Source organism: Salvelinus sp. IW2-2015, unplaced genomic scaffold, assembly GCF_002910315.2.
Source record: "Salvelinus sp. IW2-2015 unplaced genomic scaffold, ASM291031v2 Un_scaffold957, whole genome shotgun sequence".
Taxonomy (NCBI): Eukaryota; Metazoa; Chordata; class Actinopteri; order Salmoniformes; family Salmonidae; genus Salvelinus; species Salvelinus sp. IW2-2015.
Window position 1 is genome coordinate 87,958 of NW_019942662.1, and position 5,949 is coordinate 93,906.

At 43.8% G+C, this 5,949-nt stretch overlaps 1 protein-coding gene across 1 annotated transcript in view; it reads right to left on the reverse strand.

Annotated features, from left to right (window-relative positions):
- Positions 1-5,949, reverse strand: part of pacs2 (phosphofurin acidic cluster sorting protein 2) — a 136,529-nt gene that overhangs the window by 4,272 nt on the left and 126,308 nt on the right. The gene's annotated exons all lie outside the window — the stretch shown is intronic.

Below are 5,949 nucleotides of genomic sequence, written 5' to 3' on the forward strand. Positions count from 1 at the left end.
ACGAGGCTTGTGATCTGCGTCATGGTAGCACTGATGCTAACACTGATTGTGTGTGTGAATGTAGTGTGTGTTGTTGTGTGTGTGTGTTGGGTGTGTGTGTGTGTGGGGTGTGTGTGTGTTGTTATGTGTGTGTTGATGTGTGTGTGTGTGTGTGTGTGGCTGTGTGGTGTGTGTGTGTGTGTGTGTGCTGTGTTGTGTGTCACACTCCATGAAACCCAAAATAATAAGCTTTTTTTCTCCAATTTTGTAAAATATTGCAAAATGTAAAACAAACCCTGCTACAGCCTCATAACATGTAAAACAACAATTCATTATCATGATTCAGTCCTGTACACCTCATAACATGCGTTAAAACATAATGTGATATCATGGTATGGCAGTCCTGTACAGCCTCATTAAACATGATTAAAAACAAACAATGTCTGATATCATGATGTCAGCCTGTATCCACAGCTCTGTCTAATTATCATGGATGGTCAGTCTGCATTCCACAGCCTGATCTATTATCATGGCATCGTCAGTCCTTGCATCCACAGCCCTGTCTATATCATGGATGTCAGTCCTCAATCCACAGCCCGTTATTATCATGGATGGTCAGTCCTTGCAATCACAGCCCTGTCTATTATCATGATGTCCAGTCCTTGCATCCACAAACCCTGTCTATTATCATGGTATGGTCATCCTGATCACAGCTCTGTCTATTATCATGATGGTACATCCTTGCATCCACAGCCCTTCTATTTATCATGGATGCGTCATCCTTGCATCCACCACCCTTCTATTCATGGATGGTTCATCCTTGCATCCACAGCTCTGTCTATTATCAGGATGTCAGTCCTTTCATCCACACCCTGTCTATTATCATGGATGTCAGTTCCTTGCACCACAGCCCTGTCTATTATCATGAGGTCAGCCTTGCATCCACAGCTCTGTCTATTATCATGGATGCAGTCCTTGCATCACAGCTCTGTCTATTAAATGATGCCAGTCCTTAGCCATCCACAGCTCTGTCTATTAATCATGATGGTCATCCTTGCATCCACAACCCTGTCTATTATCAGATGCAGTCCTGACACAGACCCTGCTATATCATGGATGCAGCCTGCATCCACACTCGTGTCTATTATCATGGATGTCAGTCCTTGCATCCACACCCTGTCTATTATCAGGATGTCATCCTCATTCCACAAGCCCTGTCTATTACATGGATGGTCATCCTTGCATCCACAGCCCTCTATTATCATGATGTCAGTCCTTGCATCCACAGACCCTGTCATTATCATGGATGTCAGTCCTGCATCCCACAGCCCGTCTATTATCATGGATGTCAGCTCCTTGCATCCACAGCCCTGTCGATTATCATGGATGTCAGTCCTTGCATCCACAGCCCTGCTATTATCATGATGGTCAGTCCTTGCATCCACACTCTGTCTATTATCATGATGTCAGTTCCTTCATCCACAGCCCTGCTCTATTATCATGATGGTCAGTCCTTGCATCCACAGCCCTGTCTATTATCATGGATGGTCATCCTTGCATCCCAGCTCTGTCTATTATCATGGATGTCTATCCTTGCATCCAACAGCTCTGCTATTATCATGGATGGTCAGTCCTTCATCCACACTCTGTCTATTATCATGGATGGTCAGTCCTTGCATCCACAAAGCCCTGTCTATTATCATGATGTCAAAGTCCTTGCATCCACAGCCCTGTTATATCAGGATGTCAGTTCCTGCATCCACACCTCTGTCTATTATCATGATGTAACAGGTCCTTGCATCCACAGCCCTGTCTTATTATCATGATGGTCATCCTTGCATCCCACCAGCCCTCTATTATCATGCGATGGCCATCCTTGCATCCACAGCCCTGTCTATTATCATGGCATGTCAGTCCTTATCCACAGCCCTGTCTATTATCATGGAGGTCAGCTCCTTGCATCCACAGCCCTGTCTATTACATGATGATCAGTCCTTGCATCCCCAAGCCCTTCTATTATCATGGATGTCAGTCCTGCATCCACACCCTGTCTATTATCATGGATGGTCCAGTCCTTGCATCCACACTCTTCTATTATCATGGAAGGTCAGCCTTGCATCCACAGCCCTGTCTATTTATCAGGATGTCAGTCCTTGCATCCACAGCCCTTCTATTATCAGGATGTCAGTCCTTGCATCCACACCCTGTCTATGATCATGGATGTCAGTTCCTTGCATTCCACAGCCCTTCTATATCATGGATGGTCAGTCCTTGCATCCACAGCCCTTCTATTATCATGGATGGTCAGTCCTTGCCATCCACACCCTGTCTATTATCATGGATGTCAGTCCCTTGCATCCACAGCCCTGTCTATATCATGATGGTCAGTCCTTGCATCCACAGCTCTGTCTATTATCATGATGTCATCCTTGGCATCCACAGCCCTTCTATTACATGATGGTCAGTCCTTGCATCCACAAGCCCTGTCTATTATCATGGATCGGTCAGTCCTTGCATCCACAGCTACTGTCTATATCATGGATGTCAGTCCTTGCATCCACAGCCTGTCTATTATCATGATGTCAGTCCTTCGCAATCCACAGCCCCTGTCTATTATCATGGATGGTCAGTCCTTCATCCCACACCCTTCTATTAATCATGAGTCAGTCCTTGCATCCACAGCTCTGTCTATTATCATGGCATCGTCAGTCCTTGCAGGCCACAGCCCTTGTCATTATTCAGGATGGCCAGTCCTTCATCCACAGCCCTGCTCTATTATCATGGATGGTCATCCTTGCATCCACAGCCACTGTCTATTAATCATGGATCGTCAGTCCGCATCCACAGCCCTGTCTATTATTCAATTGGATGGTCAGTCCTTGCATCCACAGCCCTGTCTATTATCATGGATGGTCCAGTCCTTGCATCCACAGCCCTGTCTATTATCATGCGAATGGTCAGTCCTTGCCATCCACAGCCCTTCTAGATCAGCTGGTCAGTCCCTTGCATCCACAGCTCTGTCTATTATCCATGGATGCTCAGGCCTTGCATCCACAAGCCCTGTCATTATCATGGATGGTCAGTCCTTGCCCACAACCTGTCTATATCATGCATGTCAGTCCTGCATCCAAACAGCTCTGTCTATATCATGATGTCAGTCCTTGCATCCACACCCTGTCTATTATCATGGATGCGTCAAGTCCGTGCATCCACAGCCCTGTCTATTATCATGGATCGTCCAGCCTTGCATCCAACAGCCTGTCTAATTATCATGGATGGTCATCCTTGCATCCACAGCTCTGTCTATATCATGGAGTCAGTCCTTGACATCCACAGCTCGTCTATTATCATGGATGTCAGTCCTTGCATCCACAGCTCTGTCTGATATCATGGGATGGTCAGTCCTTGCATCCACAGCCCTTCTTATTATCATGATGTCAGTCCTTGCACCACAGCCCTGTCTATTATCATGGATGCTCAGTCCTTGCATCCACAGCCCTGTCTATTATCCATGATGTCAGCCTTGCATCACAGCCCTGTCCTATTAATCATGATGGTTCAGTCCTTGCATCCACAGCCCTGTCTATCATCATGGTATGGTCCAGTCCTTGCATCCACAAGCTCTGTCTATTCATCATGGATGTCAATCCTTGCCATCCACAGCCCTGTCTATTATCATGGATGGTCATCCTTGCATCCACAGCTCTGTCTATGATCATGGATGTCATCCATTGCATCCACAAGCTCTGTCTATTATCATGGATGTCCATCCTTGCATCCACAGCTCTGTCTATTATCATGGATGGTCAGTCCTTGCATCCACAGCCCTGTCTATTATCATGGATGGTCAGTCCTTGGCATCCACAGCTTCTGTCATTATCATGGATGGATCAGTCCTTGCATCACAGCCTGTCTTATTATCAATGATGTCATTCCTTGCATCCACAGCCCTGTCTATTAATCATGGATGGTCAGTCCGTGCATCCACAGCCCTGTCTATTATCATGAATGGTCATTTCCTTCATCCACAGGCCCTTCTATTAATCAATGGCATGTCCAGTCCTTGCATCCACAGCCTGTCTTTATTCATGGATGCGTCAATCCTTGCATCCACAGCCCTGTCTATTATCATGGATGGTCAGTCCTTGACAATCCACAGCCCTGTTCAATCATGGATGGTCAGTCCTTGCATCCACAGCTCTGTCTATTATCATGGATGTCAGTCCTGCATCCACAGCCCTGTCTATTTATCATTGAATGGTCAGTCCCTTGCATCCACAGCTTCTGTCTATTATCATGGATTCAGCCTATGCATCCACAGCCCTGTCTATTAGCATGATGTCATCCTTGCAATCCACAGCCCTGTCTATTATCATGATGGTCAGTCCTTGCACCCGATCTAACTCTTCGAATAATGTTACATGATCCCTCAGTATACCTTGCTATCCACACCCTCCGTTTCTCCAAATTAAGTAACAAGTATGCTTTCTATCGGTCAAGGTACGCAACGAACGAATCCCATCATCCACCTGTAACATATATTATCCTATGCATATGTCAGTCTTAGTCATCCACAGCTATCTAGTCATGATCTGAGTAAGTGTCTACTATTTTCTTCCAGTATTACTCAAATACCAATACAGCTTATTACTCAACAGAGTCGCGGCGTGGATTATGACCTGTACTTGTATAATACTTATTACACGCCTCTGGATCTTCTACCGCTTTAAACTAAGCGCAAATGTCAGAAAGACTATCAAGGACAGAGTTTCAATCCATATCGACAACATACAGAGATTACACATTACGAATCAGCGACATCTATAGCATAACCACGTCTAGTGCCAATGTACTCCATCAATGCATCCAATAGTAAAGCACGATGTGTGTATCAATAACCGGATGAACTTCTTGCTAATTCACCATAATAGCTCACTCTATGCCAATGAGTGAGATAGTCAATTATTAGATTCTTTTACAAGCTACTTTTATATTCAATGAGTCCTCATACACCCAGGTTCACACCATTGACATACACCACTAGCATCCACCTCAATACAAGATCGATTTCTTCACTGAGCACACACCCCACTACTCATAAATCACACACCGTCTCTCAACAAGAACACACACTCCAACCGACTCTCATCAATCATCACAACAGACGTCAGTCAGCACTATCAGAGCCTTCATTATACCCTCTACTGTGTCCAGTCCAATCAAATTAACTCATGTTAAATAAACTCATTCATAGCTATAAATCAAGTATCATTCCAGATTATATTCATTAAATCACTGTACTTAAGACTATATCACACTGAAAATATACACATATTAATTGAGTTTCAATGACTTAGTCTGAATTAGTTCTCTATTGATAGACTTAATAAGCTTTTAATTAATGCGTAATAAGTATGTTCTACCACTGAATCCTTAAATCTCCTTATAATCTTCCTCCACTCTTTAATGTAGTAGAATCGAATGTCTGCAGTAAGAATTTCCTTACTCCACCTACCAGCATCAAATGACTAAACTACATATCTATCTGGTAAGCCATCACTACTCTCCCGTTACCACCTAATATTTAAACTAGAAACAAATTAACATCTCATTCTCTATCTCCTTAACAGAACACTACTAGTTTACTTTTCACTCTCTGCAGTTAACAAGCATGACTCACTCTCTCACAGGCCCGCCCACCACACCCACCATGTTCATGACCGCTCATAAAGAACAAGAAAGTAAGGCTGACTACCATGACTCCTCAAAAGGAACCGCCTCCGAATTTCATAAAAAATGAAACACTAAAAAATTATCCTCTATAGATAAAACCTATACTAAATATATCACTCACCAAAATATCAGTGGTATCATCGCACCGATTCTTTAAAAGCAAAACGGATAAACATACCGAATGTGTCAATAGAAATCTTTGCAAACTATTACATTCCTATATCAGCTAATGCAGCA